The following is a 22,673-nucleotide window of genomic DNA, read 5'->3' as shown; positions in this document are numbered from 1 at the left end:
TTTGAAATAATTTAGAACAAGGAAGCCCTTGAGGATTTAATTTATATTCTTTCAGATTTCCTTAAATCTGTTTCAGCCTCCCAAATCTAACTAAATTTGCTTTTCTTTCAAATACAGGGAACATATTGAAGGAAGTTGTATTTCTTGCAGATTTATATTCAAGATGCAAAACTATGCTCCATCTGGCAGCAATATGTAAAAGTCATTGTATTATAAAAACGTGACAGACATGAATTAATCCACCATCTGCAAGCTTCCATGCAATGCAAGCCAACTTTATGGCTATTTATTCCTCCTTACATTGATATTGCTGCATAGAACTTCTTGTCTATGAGGCATCCTGACAAATGAGTGTGCTGGTTAATTTTTTTCTCACCATCGTTAGTTCAGACTATTGATTATTCTTGCAATCTAAAGCAGTATGTTTGTTTACTTATAACAGTAGATAGAAGACTTTAAAATGTATCTGATAATACATTATGTATCTCTTATGAGACTGTACCCATGGTTACTTAGTTACTATTGTTATATAAAATACTTTCAGTGTTTTAAAAAGGAGTACAGTGTATTCTAGACTAGTTTCCATAAAGAAACACAAACACTGTAACTGCTGTTACAGTGATATATATATAACAGCTGATTATATAACTATTATGCAAACATCTATATTTACCTTACCCACAGACATCCTGTAGAGAAATTGTGATTTAGTTTGGGCTTACGACTATAGTAAATGATGTGTTTTACAACTGTCCCAATTGTTTATTGCTCGTGTGAGTTCATGAGAACCAGTGAGACTCTCTTTTTCATGATATACTTTTCTTAAAAATGTCAGTTGCCGGCAAAAATTGTTTGATAACATTTATGATAAGTGAATGTAAACAATATTAGACAGTCAGAGGAAAAAAGAAAAAAAGCAAACTGTTATTCAGAACAATGATTAAATATGAGTAAAGGTCTTTTTTTAAAAAAATGATTATTGACCTACACATACTGCTGATGCTAGCATTCTTCCTCTGTGAGAATCATTTACTCACAGTCATTCTCCCTTCCCGTTGGTGTGCTGTACCAAAGAAACAATGTGAGTACAGGACTTTATTTAATTTTCAGACAAAATATATCGACTATTTTTCTTTTTAGTTTCAGTTAATGTTTTATTTTTATCTAGGAGTTATGTAATTTTTCACTTAAATACTGTATAATAGTTTGTTGAAATGTAACCATACATGCTTTTTCTAACTTATGAAACAGAAAGAAGATAAAAACTAGTAAGATTATAAAAACTATGTTGTTTCTGAAAGCATGTCCTTTACTACTGTGTCAGGTTTGGACTCAGTAGGTTTGGGTGGGATTTATCTTGCCCAGTGCTAAATGTCTTAAAGCAGAACATCTGAATAGTTATCCCTCGGCTTTACTTCTGACATCTGTTTTCTGATTAGATGAATCCCCTCAGGACATATCTTTGTTTCCTTTGACTGGTTATGGACCCTGAGGTGGTGAGTTCAAACTCAGATATCTAAGGATATGTGTAAATTCTGTCACAGGTCTCCTTATGGGGCAAAAGAGAGCTTCTCTAAAGAAATCTAGTGAAGAAATGTCTGGGTATTTTGACAGAAAACATTCTAATTTCAACTAGCATTCTGAACTATTTTACTTTTTTACACACAAACTGTCTGAAAACCGTCTGATGGTTCAAACCCCACAGATGTGTGTGGTAAAAAGCCAGCTTTCTTTCCCTGTATTTCTTTGCAGTTGTGAAATGTAAATCCCAGGCTCCAAAATCTTCTGTTTGAGTCTATGGTTAAGTTACATTTTTGTACAGATAAAGTCAGAATTTCTTCTATTGCAATGTAAAATGTTCATATCTGACACAACAGTGGTGTAGTTCAGTTGAAGAATCAGCAGTATAGCCAGAGAGCAACAGGATAACAAAAAGGCATGTGTGGAAGCAAAACCAAAATGTCTTGATAATCATCACCTCTGAAAGACAGTTTTGCTAATTGAATCTGAGTAATGGAGTCGAACATTTTGTCTATGGGCCAACACATATTACCTGCAGTAATTTGAAGACTGTCCATCCTTGTACAGTGTGAGATAAAACTTGTATTACTGTGCAGCAAGATAGTTGCAGTTTTAATGCAAAGATTTAGAAATTTATATTATGACTATTCATAAAAATATCGGTATGCTGACTGATGTAGTTGACCTCATTAGTTCTCAATTTTTTGTCAAAAGACAGACTTCAAGCATGCAGTATTTTTCCTTCTATTTGTAGTTTAGGAGCACTGTCCTCCAGTGTTTCAGAAATCACAAAATCACATGATACTGACAACTTGCATTTCTTTAGTTCCCCAGGAACAATAAAACAATTACAAATAAGATGGAATGCATCCCGTTAAGATTAAAAAACACAGATTGACTTGTATATGGGTATGCAGTTCACAGGATATTATAGAAATGCACTGCTTAAAGTGACATGCTATCATAGTATAATTGATGATGTGATGAATCTATAAAGGTCATTCATTTAGGAAGTAGAATTCTTTTCCAGTGTGAGCCATTTAAGCTGCTTCTCTGTGAAAAAATTATCAGTTTAGAACTACTCAGGGGTTATATTAAGCTCAGAGTTTTGTTGAAGCAATCGTCAAACTAAAGTTTGTGTGCTGAAACCTGAATAGGTTAAATTGAACACACACTTGGGATTCTAATTCCCTTGTGAATTCATGACATACTTGCTGCTAGTATGGATGACAGGCCAAAGAAGATTTGAAGGAGAAAAAAACTGCCACTTCTACCTTTTTTATCTGTGCTTTTCTGTTCTGCTGTGCCAATTCAGCTGTGAACTATTAGCCCTTCAATAAGCTACTTTTAGTCTGTATTAATTTCTTTGATAACTAATACTGACTTCTCATGTTTCACACAGTATCCAATGGATCATACAACTTTTAAAGAACTATGCTCTTGGAACAGTCTAAGAAAAGACTCTAAAATCGCATGCTATATAAAGATCCACTTGATGCCAATGCATCCCTAGTTTATGTGATACAGTTTTCAGAGGTCTCAGGGACAGTATTTGTAATGACTTTAGCAGGGATGAGGTTTTAACTAAGTTATTTTTCAAACCTAATTCAGTTCAAAATCACTGGGTACCCCAATGTATTTTCCAAGTGCAACAATAAATAAATAAATAAATAAATAGATGCGAAGGAAACATGAACAGTAGTTTTGGGTTTTGATAACAAAAGAATATTATATACTTATTTTTCAGTTATCATCTTGTAGGATACAGCTTAGCTGATTCTTTGGGAATTTATCCTCCCAACTCGATATATGTCACTCTTGTCTATTGCTTTCAAATTTTTATATAGTGAGTGCTATGGTATTTCTTTACCGCTTTCTTTTGCCATCATTTCCTTGGAAGACACTGCGCTGATTGCAGATTTATATTTCTTACCTTGACTTTTACACTTGACAGAGAAGAAACAACAAGAACTTCAATAGACAGAAATGACAGGTAGCTGAGTAAAGGTTGCCAAGCAGTAAGTGAAAAAAAAAGAGTTTTAAATTTATCTTGGGAATGCCCAGAAGATCTTGCAAGAATTATTACCCAATAACTTGACAACATTCCATCATTTTCTGTGTAAATCTTGCAAAATACCATGTGTCTGTGAAATTAATAAGGCACACATGTGCTACAGATTGAAATATGGTGATAACACAAAAACAGTAGAATTAATAGGTCTACAAAATTAGTATCTGATTCTGGGCATGCCATGCTTTCCTGAACATAAGACTCTATTTTGAACAGTTTCAAAAGTTCAGTTGAACTATTCGATCATATGCTTAAAACATACTGCCTAATAAAAAGAAACTGCTGCTAAGATCACAAACTAATTTGTCCTAATCTTCACCAGAGACAAGAGAACAGTAATAACTTATTAAATATCTATATAATTCTGAAGTTTGGATTGTGAAGTCTGAAGTAAGGATTGTATAGGTTATTAGGGGGCAGAAAATAAACACAAAGTAGGAGAAAAAATGCAATTAGGTTAATATGATCTGTTCTGCTTGTGGGAATAGTTAAATATCATAGGACTACATTCAGTGTTTAGTAAGATTTTTAATGATGTTGATACTATGTGTGTCTTTTTTTTTTTTTTTTTTTTGTTGAATCGTTAAGAGCATACTGTGGAATGCTATTTTTTGTGTATAAATCAGTGTCAATTATATGAAATGAACAGATTTCACATTTCAGTTTTTTTGTTTGAAATACCATGGGTGACTATCAGGATGCTTTGAAGTAAGTCATTTTGGAGTTTTCAGGAATTTTAATCTCTTAACTGTCCTGTGTGTATTGCAGTAACAGTAAGCTTTTTGCTGATTACTAAGCTATGCATTTTAGGAGCAAATCAAGAAAGATGAGTATTAGTACCAAACCTCATCAAGTGGTATATTCTGTAGTAGTGCAAAAGGTAAACATTGTCTTCTAGAGTTTAAGGCCTTTTGCAATGAAGAAAAAATAAATTGAAAAGTGTAAGAAGTCTTCAGAAGAGTCTTAATGTATTTGCTTTTTGCTGAAATTGAATGAATTACACAAACAAATTGGATGGTATCTGTTAAAATGTATAATGATCTGTTTCCTAAGCAATATTATGGATTCAGATGTTTGTAGATTTCTGAAACTTTGTTTCATTGTTTTGCATTCCATTCCAGACTTTGTAAAAGAAATCACAGAGCTTTTTACTCCAGTGTTGATATGTAGGTCTCCATAGGAATGTTTAAAACTCTGAACTGGATGCTTTTGTATCATAACATTGTCATATATCTGTAGTTTTCATATGTAGGTCTCTTGAGGCACATTGGTATAAGTAAATAAATGTAGTCAGATCAAATTTATATAAACTGTTTCCTATTTTTTCTACCCTTTAAAGGATAAATGTTTCCACTTTGATATCTAGGAACACATAAGTTTCTATGTCATTTTTATGAAGTATTACATATGGCCTTGTATTCACAAAAAATTTGTGGAGTTTGCTGCGTGTCTTATTTGAGTAACTGTTTCTTGTTTATGTGGTATATCCTCTTGGGTGTACTGACTTAGCTGCAAAGAAGGACAGGTTTTTCCAAACTTTCTTGCTGTTGCTCCTGTGTATTTCATCTATATCTTAATAACATAACTTGAATTTGAAGGTTATTGTCTAGAATATCATAAGTCAAGAGAAAAATGCGAGGAAAGAATGGTAGTTAAATGTGTTTTTATAACTTGTGCAAGTTTTAGCATTTTCCAGAATAGTCACCTTATCTGGGAAACCTGTAACACAGAACTTCTGCCTTCATGACTGGAACCTTTATTATGACACATTCTGATTATGGTGATGTCACTCATCATTCAGATATGGAGTTTTTGCTTGAAATATACATTGTAAACTGTAGTCATGATAGCTTTGAAATGAAATTGTCTTTTTATACTAAATTTCTCCCAAGTATGCAAACCTTTTTAATAATATAATTCTGGTTTTACTGAACACATTATCACAAGTCTTGAAGCAGTCAATAAAAATGTAACCATCTCTGTCACAAATTGCCATCTATATATCTCTAATTTAAGAGTAATAACATCCTTTAAAACAAACAAACAAAAAATCAAATAATCTGTGAACTGAACTATAATTTACTTCTTACATGTAAACCTTAAAAAAAAAAAAAAAAAGCCACACAATACTGATGCAGAGAGAATATTTTCTCAGCTTTATCTTCATAATGTTGTCACATAGCAAAGAATCCATACATTTTCTCCAATTTGTTCAGTTTCATATGGATTCATACTGAAAATGATAGTCTTGCATTGGTACTTAGATAAAAGCAAAACATCAGAATAGATGATTTGCTCTTTATGTAGAATTTATTTGAAACTCTGAAGTTATCTCCCTCTTTTCTTTAGCATCATTATTATTGAAAGCTTAAGTTGGCGCTCTATAATAAAGTCTGTGCTCTGGTTACAAGACAGTTTAGAGAGTTGTTTTGACATCCAACCATGGTAAAGTATAGAAAGGAACATGTAATTAAGAAAAACTGAAATTTTCTTCGTTGGTTTAAAGGGACAAAGAAAGGATGACAAGAATAAAAGAATAAAAAGGATGACTGGGAATGCAGGTAAGCCACTTGGGTTTTTACAGAGAGGCAGCATGTGGAAAAAGAAAGTACTCGCTAAAAGTTGCCCTTTCCTGCCAAAATGCCAAGCTGCCCTTTCAGTAACAGCTGGAGACCTCCATCTATTTTACCTTTTTTTTTTTTTTTGTACTACATACTGTTCAATATTCCACAATTGGTTTATTGTAAGTGAGAGTGCGTTGGAAGAGGCTACTGAATCACAAACTGCTGTTGATAAAATTGCAACTGGGAACTGAGAGGCTAAGCAATACTATAGAATAGTATACAATCCTCTTTGTATCTATTCTTTTTGCTATCTAAAACATAAATATCATTATTTTAAAGTGGTTAGCTTGTTTTCACACCTGTTTCCTCTTATCATTAGGTAATGTTTATTAAAATATCATTAGATAGTTTTAAAAGATGGCTACATCTACAGCTTTGCCTTTCTTGCACAACAAATTAAAAAAGAAAAAAAATAAAAAAAAAAAAAAAAAGAAGACTTAAAGGAAACTGAATGCATTCAAAGAGCCATAGCACACCTTAGGGTTTATATGTTATTAGTAGATTAGTGTGTTGAAAATATTTTCTCCGTTTGGTTGTCTTGCTTCATAAAGTGCCATAGACATCCAGCGCGCTCTGGTAGCACATAGCTTATATTTGCCTGAGAAAGAGGAGGACTCAGAACACAGGGGAGTGTGGTAAGAAACAGGGATTTGGTCATTATAGCTTCAAGAGATTGGGGGAAAAAAGTCTAACTGATGGGAAAATAAGCAAAACTACAGATGACCTATAAGCAGAAAGTCCTGCATAGGAAATGTGCCTGAGATTGCACTTGTGATTTATACACCAACATAATGAGTTACGAAAGTCTGTTTCAAGTTTTGTATCTCCTAATAATAGTCTATGTAGTAGTTGTGGCAGTTGTCTGTGAGCAAAGTCTGAAACTATAGGCATGCTGATGGCTTGTGCAGGCAATGATCCAATTGTAAGGTTTTGTTTTGTCCATTTGTTTATTTCAGAAAATGAGATAATTACTTATTTGAGAGAATGTCACTGAGATCATGAAATTAGGCATGAAAAATTTAGGATGTAGTATCTTGGTTTCTTCTTACTGTGTAATGCGTGGCACTCCAACTTACCACACTGGAAAGTGAATTATTCATTTCCTTGTGGGATTTCTACCTTTTAAAACTTTTTTGGTAATGATCATATGCAACTTTTCTGTTGTTGTTGTTTAAAATGTTGTTGTTGTTGTTGTTGTTTCAATTTTTACAAAGCATTTTAAAGTTTTAGAATTGTGTTTTCTTCATTTTACCAATCACTATAACTTTGGACTATACTAAGAAGTAGAACAGGGGTCCCAGAGATGCAGCACTCTTCATAGAAACTTGAATTATAATCAGTTATTTCATCTTGGGAGAGAGGAAAATAAAGAAGTAAACTGCTTTAATGTTACATATGTGTTACATATATATGTGTTTGTATATACAGAAATCCTAGAATCAGAGAATGGTTTGGGTTGAAAGATGCCTTTGAGATCCTCTAGCTGCAACTACCCAGCTATAGGCAGGGACACCTCCCTCTAGACTAAGTTGCTCAAGCCCCATACAGCCTGGCCTTGAATGCTTCCAGGGAGGGGGCATTCACAGCCTCCCTGGGCAACCTGTTCCAGTGTCTCACCACCATCACAGTAAAATATGTACATGGAGCTTAAGATTTTAAAATATTAAAAAAGAAAAAGGTAACAAATCTACAAAACATATTTTACTGCTTTATTTCTTAATGAAATCAAAACCTGTTATACTCTGCTACATAGAATAATGTCTCCCCTATATTTGATTAATATAAAAATGACTATGCATTTTTATATTCAATGCAGGTAATCAGTTCTTTATTCCCCAGTTTTGCTTTTTTAATGGGAAAACTGTAACTTATGCCTGGATAGTCTGTCAAGAGAGTGCTTCATGACAGAAGTGTGCATATGGGATCTCCAGTTTTAGATAGGAAAACTAGTCCCTAGTCTTTAGATATGGAGAATGAGGAAATAATAAAATACTTCTGGAAATATGACAACTGGGTAGTTAAACAATGCCTTAAACATTTCATCTGTCCCCTCTTACGGTTCACTTTCATGAAATATAACATAAAATACATCTGAGGAAGCGCTTGATGCCCATTAAAAACCCTGCACTTAGTTTTAGCTGTATTAACAAGGAGATGATATGAAGTCAAAGCACATGTACAGTTTAATTCTTTAACAAGATATATTGCATTTTTTATCATAAGGCTACTTTTCAAATGCCAAAAGAGAAAATGTTTTTCTAATTGCTAATAGATAATTTACTACTCATCCAGCATGATGCATTGAAACCACATAAAGAATCAGTAGAAAGTATTTTTGTAGCCCATTGTGTCAACAATAGAGTGGCCAGTCAAGCAATGTGATAGAACAATTATTTTTAGGTCAAACTGTTTAGAGATAGGTTTGAGTATGTTCAACTAAACTATGTAGAGGTGATTTATTTGCACATTTTATATGCTTCCAGTTTGTACAGAAAATGATTTTTTTGCATGGTGAATCATCATGCAAACTTATGACAGTTTTCTCCACAGCAGAATCTGTTACTTTTGTCTAGCAGAAAATACTGTTTTAATTGTGTTTACATCCTGAGGTAATTTTGCAAGGTAATAAAATAGATGAAATACTTCCAAGAGCATGTCATCATGCTGGAGGATCTCACGTAATTCAGGATACTTAAAGGAATTTTATCAGGTCATCTTTTCTGCTGTTGGAAATCCTAGAAAGTAATCTCATTTTTTACTAATCAGATAAAAATATAGGAATTCCATACAATTCAGATAAATTAAATGGTCTCAGAAACACTATGCCTTTTTTCCAGTAAAGGCAAGATCCTCTCTACCTGAACTGGCTACATAGTCTGTAGGTAGAAAAAAAAGTCATTAAGATGTAAAGAAAGTGAACCAGTCCTCTTGACTTAGGCACTTACTTCTTTCCCATTAACTATATAAAGAATGCAGATGTCTCCAGAGGATAATTCAATCTCCTTAAATTAAGTAGCTACCTCTTCCACTTCTAATAGGAAGTGGCAAGAGGATACTTCAACGTAATAGCCTACAGGTTGGAAGAATCACCCTTACATGAGAGAAAGGAGCTTTCTGAGTTACTTGGCCTGCAGTGCTGATGCTGTCTCACCCTTGGCCAAAGTACTTCTAGATACAGCGCATGGCTAAGGCTCCAGTCCCCTTTCCATACAATGTTCTCTTGGCTATCCATTGAGCCACATGTAAAATTTGTACCTATGCCATTTAGCAAAAATCAAGGGTTGTCTTTCAGTCTCTCTTGAGTAGGAGTATTGCTTAAGTACAGCGCGTGTGCTAATCTAAGCCTTCAACCTAAGAATGAAATGTCTTCTGTCATTGATGGGTACTCTAATATTGCTTAAAATGATCAGACGTGATTCCCTGTATTATAGCAATGCTTTTGCTTTTGCAGATTTTTTTAGCCAAACTCATTTTGCAAATATCATTAATAGTGCAAAGTCTCAGAATGGCATACAGGCAGGACGAGAGAAGTAAATGCAAACTTCTTCAGTCATGTTTGCTATGAAAGAAAAAGCAGAAAAGTCAGGCCTCAGATAGACACCTTCAATTGAGCAACTGAGGATTTTCTATGTTTGTGAATGTCATGTAAGCCTGCCATACTTTTTTCAGTACTTCTCTGTCTTAGGCTTTTCATTGCAATTCACAAAAGTTTTAAGAATAAGAAAAGTTTTGATCTCTTTCTGAGATCAAGTTAAAAATGCTTCCCTGACATGCATGGGAGATGTACCCCACTGTTTTGGAGTACCAAGGCTTCCTAATTTATAGCATACTTATTACTGCAGAACTGCACACTGCTTTGGGAAAGCCAGATTTTTGCAAAAGTTTGCCTTTCCTTATAAGCAAGACTCAGTCATTGCTGAATAGAACATAACTGAAAATATTAATTTTGTTTTTCCTGATTTACTTTCTATTCATTGTGGTTGCTGCTTGCCCCACCCCTGTACAGGTGCAGAGACTGGGGAAAATACAAGTTTCACTGGGAATTTTTAGATATGTGTGCTTAATTATATAGCAATTTACAGCTGTTGTGCAGAACTCCTAATATCTATTTTAATGATTTAGTAATTCTACTCGAAAAGAAGAAAATACTTCTTTTCTCATATGTGGTACATATTCATTTCACTAATGTTAATCTTGTTCTGTTCATAAAAAGAAAAGAAAAGAAAAGAAATACAAAGGCTCATAATGTCTTAGTTAAGATGTTCTCATAGGTAAAATAATCATAAATCAAAGAAATTTTAAAAAAAAAAAAAAGGGAACAGGTAGATGTGGGATTGGGAAGAGATTTAGAGAAAGGAGTATGATTGTGATCACACATTTGTTAAGATATCACAACTTTGGCTGCACAGTGTAGCTCTGGGGTTCAGCTAGTTTTATGTTGGACAGTGTCTGTTCTCCAGATGATACCCAACATATAAACTCTTACTAATTTATATAAGCTGTCTGTAAGGGACCATGAGGATATGAATGAATTCCTCCTTGCTCAGTTACTCGTAAACAGTAAACATTTTTTAGAGTATAGGTGGGTAGGTAGATAGGTAGATATAAGGAGACAGAAATAGATACATGGATGGGTTTTGTTGTTGGTTTTTTTTGTTTGTTTGTTTCTTTGTTTTTGTTTTTCCAAATTTTCAGTAAAGAATCACCACTACCCAAAGGTCAGCCATATCTGAAAACCAAGATGGCATAATTCAGAAATATTGAAATGCTGGAGCCTGACAAGGGTAGTGCTGCTTGCCTCCCTGCCCACTGGCTAGGCTGCCTCAGGCTTAAGAATTTCTGTCAAATGAGTCTGTGGCAGTACTGCACTCCGGGAAAGATAAATGGAAGATCCTGGCATGTGGAATAGATGATTAAAACATCAAGGACTCAAAATGGCAAAATAATCCATATTCTCTTTAGAATGAAGAATTAATGAAAAGTTTAATCCTCCCAACTTTTAGTAAGTTGATTTTATTGGAAAATGTCTGCTGACAGGTGTCTACCTGTTTTACTCTTTACTTTTTTTTACTGTACTAATTTTATTAGTAATCTGTGTTGAGTATTCTGAAATGCCACAAAGGTTTTTCTCCTCATGAGTTTTTCTGAGATACTTCAGATGTCTGCAGAGGTACTCTTGAAGTTTCTTATTATGAAGAGAAATGCAAATGCAAATAAGAAATAAATCTTCAAAGAAATTAGCATAATAATTAATAGATTTTATAAAACTGAGCAATGCCTACATAGATGTTTGAACTTTTAGCAGTGAGATTTGTCATTCAGTTCTACATACTTGTATACGACAAAGACATCAAAAGGTGTGAATGTATTTTGTTTATTATTTGTTTTGTTCTTTGCAATGCTGAACCCTACTCATGAAAATATATTTTAATAGCATATGCATTCTTTTTAAATGTTTGTCTCGTAGCAATAGGAATATTTTGAAGTATTTTAATTTTGCCATCATATGTAGGTTGTTTCAGAGGAAAAAATATATCCTTAGGCTAGCACGTTCCATGTGGAGTTGTGGAGCTAAACTTTCTCTTTCAGCTCCCCTTTAAATAATCGGTAAATTGTAGTCTGTGTGCATGCTTCATATCAGAATTGTTTCGTTTTAGCATTAGATTAACATAAATGGATCTTAATATCACTGTATAAGTATAATCTATAAATTTTAAAATACTATTTCATAATTCTAAAAGTTGCTTTTTAGAAGCTGTTTCAAACTGATTGTTTTTTAAGTTATGTGCCTAAAGAGATAGTATAACTTTTTTGTCATCTCCATCAATCTCACTGAAAGCAATAAAATATTTGTGAAATATACCTGCACCCTAATTAAAATAGCTACTCTTGCTGCAGCATGAGGGGGATTAGTACATTCATTTGCCAAACAGTAACCATAAATAGCATTTTCATTGAAAAAACGTAATGAGCAAAAGTCAGAAAATAATAGTATGCAATTTGCATAAAAAGGGAATAGTCCATGGACTCAGCAAATAGAACTCCCTAGGGCTTGCAGATGGTTCTACCAATAAATTAAGTTGCTATTCACTTAGCTGGTTAGGTTGTAGGTCAAACCTAGCTTGAAGCAATTATAGCTGACAGACCTCTCTTTAGTCTTTTGATGCAAAACTCATTTCTCATTACCTTTGTAAATTCATAGAACAAATCACAGTTTCCACGTTATTCTTAAAACTTCTTTCAACCCTAAAATGAATCTCACAGAAACTTCCCACTCACTCTCGGTTATAATACCATTCCTTCTTTATGCTGGAATGATTTAAAAGGCAGACTAATTCTTGGCCAAGTCATCAGCAAATATTAGAAAAGAATTGACTTGCAGCATTACTGATCTTTTTATCTCAAATGGCAATGTCATTTTTATCTGTTTAGAACAATTGCAAATCCAAGGTGTGTTTTTCAATTCTTTATTTGAATAGATGACAAACCATTAGCTCTGAAACAAAAAGCTTTCAGCTTGAAATTTTTGTGTCTTCTTCTCTAGTCACTAAAAGACAAGAAAAGTTGATAGTAATAGTGGAATTATTTTCAATACAAAACTCTTCCATCAGTCTGTCTGCAGTTGAAGAGTTCTTTTTGTCAGTTATCCCTGTTGTCTTGTTTGCTGCTACCAATGGAGTGTTATCAGTGATAAAGATTTGGGTTTTTTTACATTTTCACATGTGAATATTTGTATTATCCGAAATCACTAAATAGTCTTTTTTTTTGTAAGTGGAATCCATACCTCACTAGTCTACTGGGAGAAAATGCAAGAATGAATGTCTTGGCTAAATGATTAATATCTTCATTAACCTAATACACAGGAAAGAAAAAGTAGAGAATTAACTGGTTAATAAGCTTAGGCTCAGGAAGTATAGCAGAAGTATGTGGAATCAAAGAGGTGGTAGCACTACATGAGATTTCCTCTAAAGGAAAGCAGCAAGTGCGAAAAGAAATAGTTTTGGCATACACTAGCATTAAAAGAGAGGACAAGGAAAGGGCTGGTTCACAACATACTGAAAATAAGATTATTGCTGGATAATGTAAAGACAGTCAAAGTATTTAATGCTCTTTTGTATCAGAAGTTACTCAAGATGTAAATTGTCCATTCTGTACATAGTACATATTACATTGTATGTGTAAATTGTTGTAATCAGATGACTGTGACCATTCATAAGTGTGACAGTCTAGGATAAAATCGGGATGGGTTAGAGATCAAACAGGGAAGAAATTATATGTTAATGAGAAGAGTTCTAGGTAAACATATTCTTCATGATTCAAGCTAGAGCAAATATAAAAATATTTTAGGAATTAAAATCTTTTTATCCTGTTTACATTAGACTAAAACTGCAAAGGATTGAAATTATATTCAAAATCAATTTCTGAGTACAGAAATTTTCTAGATCAAATAAATATCAAAGTAGATACAATAGATCCTGTATGTCTTAGAACACACAATGAAGACAGATTCTGGGATAAAGGCTGTCTTTATGTAGTGCTGACTTCATTAATATGTTTTCAGTTGTGTATAGCTTTAGAGAAAATCTTTTGCAATTTGTATTGTGAGTATTAATACCTACATAATGACTCCTAAGTATATTTAGCAGTCATAATAAAAGAGTAATTCTGTATTTTATATATGAATTTTTGCCTTCATTCAGCTCTGGGATTATTTTTTTCATTCTGGGTTTTATGATTTTGCTATCACAATCAGCTTATTCTTTATGAATAGGGATGAATGATATTAGTTAGATATTCACTTCGTTTGCTCTAAACTTTCCAAATAATGTGCCATTGTGGTATATATTAAGTGTTGTTATAATAATGTGAAATTTCTGCAGCCACATCTCACACTATTTACTATGGCAGTAAATAACAATGTAACCACACAATTTTACTCATGGAACATTAGCCATTTTCCTTGCAGCTTGGCATACGTATTTCATGTACTGTAATTTGTAGCTTTGTCATTATCATCATGGACTGTTATATTATACCTTCGCTGAATAATTTGTTTCCTGTATTTTAACTATAACACAGTAGTAAACATGTGTGTCACATTTTCTTTTCTCTCAGCAAAGTTAATGTCCATAGTTGTTGACTAAAACTTCAGCACAGTAACAAGAGAAAATGTGTTCTAAAAAAAATATTTTATTCCAGTAACTTGTTTTCAGTGTCATAAGGATGATTCCTCCTTTAATAGTACATTTTATTGTTGGTCCACCGATATCTTGAAAAGGTGAAATGGTGCTTACATTTATTAACTTATGAAATCAGCTTTTCATTTGGACTGCAAGAAGTATTGATATTGCAAAAAAAAATCTATACTTTTCAACTACACAATCTCTTTTACAGCAGAAATGTAATTAGTGAGATGCTGTTCTGAAATCTGCGGAGACAGATGCACTTTGAATGAAAGATTTTAAAAATGTATCTTGAACTTTATAGATCATGTGACAATTCTCACTCCTGCACAAATATGTCATTTTTAAATGGATTAGAAAATTGTCTTGCTTTTTTTCACTTTTCTGTTCTCTGCTGGGGGGGAAAAAAAAAAAAAAAAAAAAAAAAGTGATTTTAAAAGATCACATTTATCTTAATATAATGCATTGAAATCCAATAGACGTTCATAGTATTTGCATAGGTAAGCCTGAAATCAACATTAAGGTAAAACTTACCTTTAAATTTTATTGTGTTATCTTCTGAAGTGCTCATAGTTGTTCTTAATTGCAAGAAGCTGATAATTCTCAAGAGGACGAGGATAATTCTTTTGACTTTTAATTATTCAAAATTCTTCCTATTTAAGGATTATAAGGTCATATCCAAGAAAGAAACTGTATACCATCAATTTCTGCTATGATAATTTCACATTACTTTGTCAAAACTCAAATAGTTTTCAAATGTAGTTAAGTTTTTAACAGGCTTCTTAAAAATAAATATATAAATAAATAATAGTCTGAACTCAAAATGTGTGATTGTGAGAAATATGGGTTTCCCCCATATTTCCAGTACTGCATCCTTTTTGGTACTTTGACAAATTCTACCCCATTGGCCTGCCTTTCAGTTATAATCTGACAGATTGAAAATGACCATATTGCTCGGTATTTGAACATAACTCTTCAGAAACACCAGAAAATGCTTCAGAGTCCCAATATTGCATCATATTTTATGATAACGTTTGAATTCTTGAATTCTAATGGGGAGAAATTGGAGGTTAGTAGGAGCAACTGCATAATTTAGAAGTGAACTGAATTCAGGATTTCTCAAGCAAATGGCTCTGTAACTTTTTGAGAGAAAGAGGTCTGATTTTTCCTAAAAAAAAAAGCAATTAAATTAAATTAAAACAATGCAGTGGTTTTATTGCAAAAGTTTCTCATTGAAAAACAGCTCAGAGTATAGTTTAACACAATATAGATTTAGTGAATAAAGCAAATGTGGAGTACAGTGGGTCTTCATGTGAGTAAAAATGATTGTTTACATGGGTTGATAATAATAGGACAAGGGAAATGGTTTTAAACTAAGACAGGGGAGGTTGAGGTTAGATATTAGGAGGAAGTTTTTCACTCAGAGGGTGGTGACACACTGGAACAGGCTGCCCAAGGAGGTTGTAGATGCCCCATCCCTGGAGGCATTCCAGGCCAGGCTGGATGTGGCTCTGGGCAGCCTGCTCTGGTGGTTGGTGACCCTGCACATAGTAGGGGGGTTGACGCTAGAAGATGATCACTGTGATCCTTTTCAACCCAGGCCATTTTATGACCCTATGATAAAGGAGTGACTAACTTAGAAGCATTTTACAAAATGTTTTTAAAATAAAAGTAAGTATTTATGCAGTTTCAAGTGAAATTTCAAGTGATTATTTGAGATGAATTGTGAGTTTTCAGAACAAATGAAGCACTGTAAATACAAGGCTTTTATAGCTATCTTACAGTCACATAGTAAAACATTTCATTATTTATTTCCTATCAAACTTAGAATTTATATTAATATCTAGTTCATTATCACTTGAACCTAATGTCTCAACAACTCTTTCGTATTATGTCAAACAAATTATTTAAATAGCATAATAGCAAATAATCTGACTTTAGCTGACTTGCAAACAGATTATTAGCTGGTGCTGTCAGCCAAATTGTTTCTGAAATATTGCTTTTCTTCCTGAAAGTTCCAAGAGAATACAAGTTTGTAATTCCTTTAGACAAAAAAGTCCAATAAAGATCTTCTTATGTATATGAATATATTTTTTAATCCAGTCAAACTACAGTAATCTGAGCCTTGGGATGGTAATGGGGTGATGGTAGATATAGTAACTATAAAGACTACAGAAAACTTCTTCAGCTTCCTTACTTCTGGTAATGGTATTTGTTCATTGGCAGCTGAGAGATTTATTTAAGTTAGCCTGCAGGAGTACGTTTGGAACTATATGCTATGATATAAGTATTAACACTATTTTAAAAATCACAATTTACATTTCTGTAGGGCATTAGGTTCTGTCAGGAGGGTTAATTTTATCATGCTATATATAGTCGTATAAAATTCCCCATTTCTTCTGCTGTTCTACTGTCTACTTTGTTGTATAAAAAGACAGATTGGGAACTGTGAATGTTATCTCTGCAAAAGTGAGAAATAAAGCAAATCTTGGCAAACTCTAAACTCTTCAGGGTCAAGGTCAGAAGCCTGCTGATAGATCTCAGTCTCAAGAGTGAGAACAAACCAGATTTAGCTGCAGAATTCAACAAACTGCCCATCATTCACTTTTAATCAAGTCATATTACTTGTCAGGAGGAATTTAAAGGCATGCAGCCATGTGACTAAATAAATGAGCAACTCAAAAGATATGAAAAAGGACTTTGGGGGGAAAAGGGCAGGAGGAAATTAATGAGATTCAGTGTGCTGTATACAGAGCAAACTGTTAGAAGATAAATCCAGTTATCCAGTATTTTTCCTTGTACCATCTACTAGTAGTGGATGTAGAAACTGGACATAGGAACCAAAGCTACAGTTGTCTCAGTCCAAATGTTTAAAGTGGGTTTCTAGAAGTTATGGTTTGCATTTCTCATTACAAAGAAGTCTGAGGAGAGCAAGATGTCTCAACTGGAGCATACATTCTACTGAAATGTCTACTTGCAGGTCTTCTTGAGGGGGAAACTATTCCTTCTAGGCAGTGATTTAATACATTGCTGCCTCATAGTAACTAAAGATACAAGCCTAATGACAGAAGCAATAAAAAATTAAATGAAAACGTGGCAGGCTGGAGAGATTGTGAGATCAACGATTTCCCTTCCCACGAAGAAGTGATGTATTAATCATTGGTGATGAAAAATTCTGTCTAGTGACTGAACCAAACATTGTAGGAAGCCTTTTGTCTGCCAAGGGCTTAAATCTCAGAGATGTCGATAAAGCCATCTAGCCAAAAGAATATTAACTGAGGCAACTCATTCATGACATGCATGACCTAATTTCAGTGTGACTATAAGAAGATCAGAAGTGACTGAGACTTTTGGTGGTTGGTGGACAGAGATCAGAAGCTGTTGTAATGTGCTAGCAAATTCTCCTGATCATGCAGGAAAAAATGTGTCGTGGCAACCAAAGAGAACGATAGCATGAACTTGCAAGTAAGGGGCGAGATGGAACTGTTTGGCCTGAAGAAATGAGTAATATTTCAACTTGAAAAAAAGCTACACAAAGAGAACACAGTTTCTTTGTTTCTGTGATGGATTACATGAGAAGTAGTGAATGTGATTCTCATGCAGTCTAACCAGAAATAGTCTGTTTAGGTATTAAAAAAACTTTCCACGCTCAGTGGAGCAGTATTTAATAATAGATTGACTCATAAGGCATTGAGAGTACCATCATTACAGGGCTTTATAAACTGCTCAACAGTTTGATCTATTGAGTTCAGTCATGTTTCTATTATTTTGTATCACCAGCAGCATTAACTTATTCATTGTCAGTGCTTGTAACTGCATTCAGAAATATTAGGATAAGATAAATTATTTAACTTATGTTTATCCTCATTTGTTTGGAATTCTGTGAAAACTGGAAGTAAATACCGTATCTTATTTATTGTTATATCTAACTGTTACTTCGTGATAAAATTGTAAGTGAAAAGTAAAATTGAAATGGGAGTTATACATTTTATTTAACTTCCACAAAAAATCAGAAAGTGTGAAATCTGGTGTTTTATATCAGAAGATATATGTAAGATTATTTCCTGACAGTATAACAGTCTGATTTCTGCTGGGTGAATAATATGCTGTTGGTTATCGTAACAGTTTCACAGAATGGTTTGTGTTGGAAGAAACCTTTATCCAGTTGTAAACCCCTACCATGGGCAAAGATACCTCCCATTAGATCAGGTTGCTCAAATCTCCATCCAGTCCAGCCTTGAACATCTCCAAGGATGGGGCATTCACAGCTTCTCTGGGAAACACGTTCTAGTCCCTCATGTTGAATTTCTTCCTTATAACCAGTCTAAATCTACTCTTTTGTTTAAACCTCTATGCCTTCTGCCATCATTACATGCCCTGTAAAAACTCTCTTTTCATCTTTCTTATAGGCCCCTATTAAATAATGAAAAGCTGTAATAAGGTCTCTGTGAAGCCTTGTCTTCTCCAGGGTGAACAATCCCAATAATAACTGAAGTAACAACTGGTGGACAGAGGGACCAAGAGATGCGGTTCTGTTAATCAGCTGTCTAAACCCATCACTGTTAAATGCGAGTTTCTTCACCTCAAGATCTGTTATACTATATGCCATATGCATTCCTTTTTATATTTGATGTTATCCTTCATGACTTCACTCCATTATTAGCTGACATGAATTACTGAATTTATAACATAAATACTTTACAAATGACAAAAAATGATCCTTGTTACTTCCTATATGTATATTGCTTGTTGTTTATCATCCCAGTTTCACAACAAGCACAAATAATTTTATGTATTAAATATACAGTGATCTGATTTACTACATTTACTCTTGAAAACCATATATTCTTTTTGAAAAAAATTATTCCAAGTCCAGAAACCTTTCTGACTGAATCAATGACATATCTTAATCATATCTAGCACACTTACTATATAATATTTTCTTCAACAGTATGCATATTCAAGTATTTTTCATGTCTTTTTGTATAGGCACCTGTACTGTCTTGATTTTGTGAAGAAGAATGATCCAGTGTTTGCTTCACTGTGCTCTTATTTCAATACCTAATTCTTTTCATTGCCTTAACCTCGTTCTTTTGACACGTGTATGTATATTGAAGCTCCAAGGTGTTGGCATTTTGAGGTCATAAAGAGTTCAGGATGTAACAGCTTCCTTTACATTTTGTCATCTACTGAACCAGTCATTATGACCTGTTACTCCTACCATATTCTGAAGTTTAAATGTTATTTTGTGGTCTCTGTCAAAGTAAATGTGACTAAAATATAATTTGGAGATGCCCAACAGATATATATTTAACTATTTTGTGAGTAATTATTTTACTCCATTTTAAAATTTTTTTTACTTTTCACAGAGTTGACAATTCAGTAATTGTACTGCAATGAGCAATCAGTATTATGAGATAAGTGACAGTTATCCAGTTGTATTTCATTATCAAAGTAATGTTTCCTGTATCTCCTTCTGGGTCATTTGTTTTAATCATTTTTTTGTTTTTATATTGTTCAAAATGCTTCTAATAAATCTTCAATAGGGAGACAGATGTTTTTTGCTTTCTCTTGGAACCATTATAGCCTTTTTCCAGCATTGGCTTTTGATTGTTAGCAATGTCGCTTTAACAGCACACTGTGCTGGTAGACTTTAGTGCATCATTGAACCTGTCTTGATGTGGAAGCACATTAAACAGATGTGGTAATATGCATGTTGGAATCATAGTTCAGATGGCCATTTTTCCTTTGATAGTGTTCTTATACACCATAAATTGATTATATGCTTAACGTATTCCAGTTTTTTAATATGTAAGTATACTGCCTAACTATGCATCAGTGTAAGACCTCTATTAGGAATGACAATCAACTGGTCTGTATGTTTTTATGTTTTTGTTTTGGGGTTGTTTTTGTGGTTTTTTTTTGTTTTGTTTTGTTTTGTTTGAGGGGGGCATCCCCACGTCATACTAATCATCCTGTGTGTGTAGCAATATTTAGCAAAGATCTGCATGTGTCAGCAGCTCATGAAATGTGCAGGTTTTTAGTTTATTTTATCCCACTGGCTAATGCAAGGATAGTCAGTACAAGAATTTAACAAAGAAGCTCATACAACTACAGAGCTACTTTCCAGATGAGACCTCAGCACCATCTGAGGTATTTTCTTCCTCTTATATATAGAATTCAAAGGAAACTTACAGTTTCCATATGGAAAGTTAATCCAGGGTTATTTACATACTAATACTGACCCAGAATAAAAATCCGTCAAGTATCGTGTATAATGATAGCAAGAATTCAGTTATAATCTTTTTAGCCAACTGCTACTTCAGGACTTTTGCCAGTCTGCTCATATGGGGCTTCCTGAATCATGCTTACTGTCTCTTAATTGCCCATTTACTCTTTTGTCCTCTTCCATTAATACAGGATCATCACAGAATGGATTCATGCTTTTTTTCCAACTTGCTCCAATTTGTAATGATCTTGCTGCCTGTTTGCAACCACTTAACATCCTACTGGCATGCACTTTCTTGTTGCATTAATGCATGAGAAAGTTATTGCATTTAATTAGCCATTAATGAATGCAAATCAGCAGTTATGAAATGCAAAAAAATTAAAGAAGGCTCCAAAGATTAAATTGTTTGGGGAAATCTATATATATGGCCAGCATAAATTAAAATAATAGAGGGTAATTTTTTAATGGAAAATTTGTGGTGACGAAGGAAACCTACAAAGCTACATGACTTCTGTTGATTGGAAGGAAAAGATAGATCATATGTGAAAGTATGGGAAAATATTATTTACTATCTAAGTCAACAAAATACTGAGCAGGAGCTGGTTCACCCTTATTCTAGATGTTGTACAACAGTCTTAGTGGTTCCTATATGTAATAAAGCGGTCTCTGTCAGTTGCTCTGTCCTGACAGTAAACACTTACTGTACTGTTGCTTCTTCCAGAGGCCCATTTATGGTACCTGAGACCCACACTATCATTGCACATTTTTCCTCCTATCTCATTAGACCTATGAGTCCCTCATTTACAATATATTTTTTTTCAGGAAATAAGAAAATAAGATTAAAAAAAAAAAAAAAGGGTTTTTTTTTTTTGTAAATTTAAATTGTTGAGAATTGGAAAAACCTGGAATCTGTGTCCTTAACTTAGAGTTTAGATAATACTTAAGAGTCCTTAACGACTGCATATGCTCATTGAAAGGCACATTTCCTCATCATCTCATGAGGATCCTATGATTACATTGGAATGGCAAATTTCATTAAAATAAATGGGTAAAAAAGGTCAAACTCCCTAATAAATAGTGCTTTTTAGATTGTACTTTAAAATTCTCTTCTGGGAACCAAAAATAGTTATTGTAGTACTATTTGCTTAAAGAAAGTCTGACATAGTAGCTCTCAGTGGAGTGAACAATTTAGTTCAGTTTCAACTGAATTTTAAAGCTTAAAACCCAGGTTTTGTCAGTTTCATCAGCTGCATTCCAGCAGCGGACAATGAGAATAGAACAAAAAAATCAATAGTATGTAGGGGACATTCTGCTAACTTCCTCCTTCTCTGGGATGAAGGCAGTTAAAAAATAAAAATAAAATACAAAATAAAATGATCGTGTACACCTAAAACCTCCTCACCCTTTTGAGGAGTGATATCTCCCACATAATTTCTTTGTTTCTTCTGCAGAGAGGAAGCTTTTGAACATTATCCGTATGTGTTGATACCCAATGCACAAATTAACTGAATATGGCCATAATTAATTATTCTCTTTATCTCACTTCATATAAACTGTCTGTCCAGTACTTTTTATGGCTATGATATCCTGAAACATTTGCCTGCTTGAGTTTTTGAAACGTATCTAGTCATAATTTCTGTATTTTTACCCCAATGAATTATACTTCAAATCATTATTTTAAGATAGCTTCTGCTATTATCTCTTCTCCATTTTTCATCTCTTATCAACATCACTTGCCTGCTTAGCAGTCTGAGGCAGATACTTGTTTTTGACCTCATCTCCTTTTCCCAGGTTTTGGTGATCACCAAATCCCAAACTACTTTTGTTGCAGCTTTCTTAGAATTTTCTTCCTAATCCACATTCCAGAGAGTTGAAGTTGAATAGAATTAAGCCCTTAGCACCTGTTTTGCTGACTATGAAGTAGACATAGGTATTTCTCATTCACCTAAATACATCTTTCATAATGATTTCTGCAGTTTTCTTCAGAACAGAATGTTTAGTGGTTTCTACTCTTGTACCTCAGCTGATTTTGTATTGCTCTAGTT

General features: G+C 33.7%; 1 protein-coding gene across 12 annotated transcripts in view; it reads left to right on the top strand.

Moving 5' to 3' along the window:
• Positions 1-22,673, top strand: part of SNTG1 (syntrophin gamma 1) — a 325,126-nt gene that overhangs the window by 237,107 nt on the left and 65,346 nt on the right. The window lies entirely within an intron of this gene.

The sequence above is a fragment of the Lagopus muta genome, chromosome 3 (assembly GCF_023343835.1).
Source record: "Lagopus muta isolate bLagMut1 chromosome 3, bLagMut1 primary, whole genome shotgun sequence".
NCBI classification, from domain to species: domain Eukaryota; kingdom Metazoa; phylum Chordata; class Aves; order Galliformes; family Phasianidae; genus Lagopus; species Lagopus muta.
This window is presented reverse-complemented; position numbering and strand designations above follow the sequence as displayed.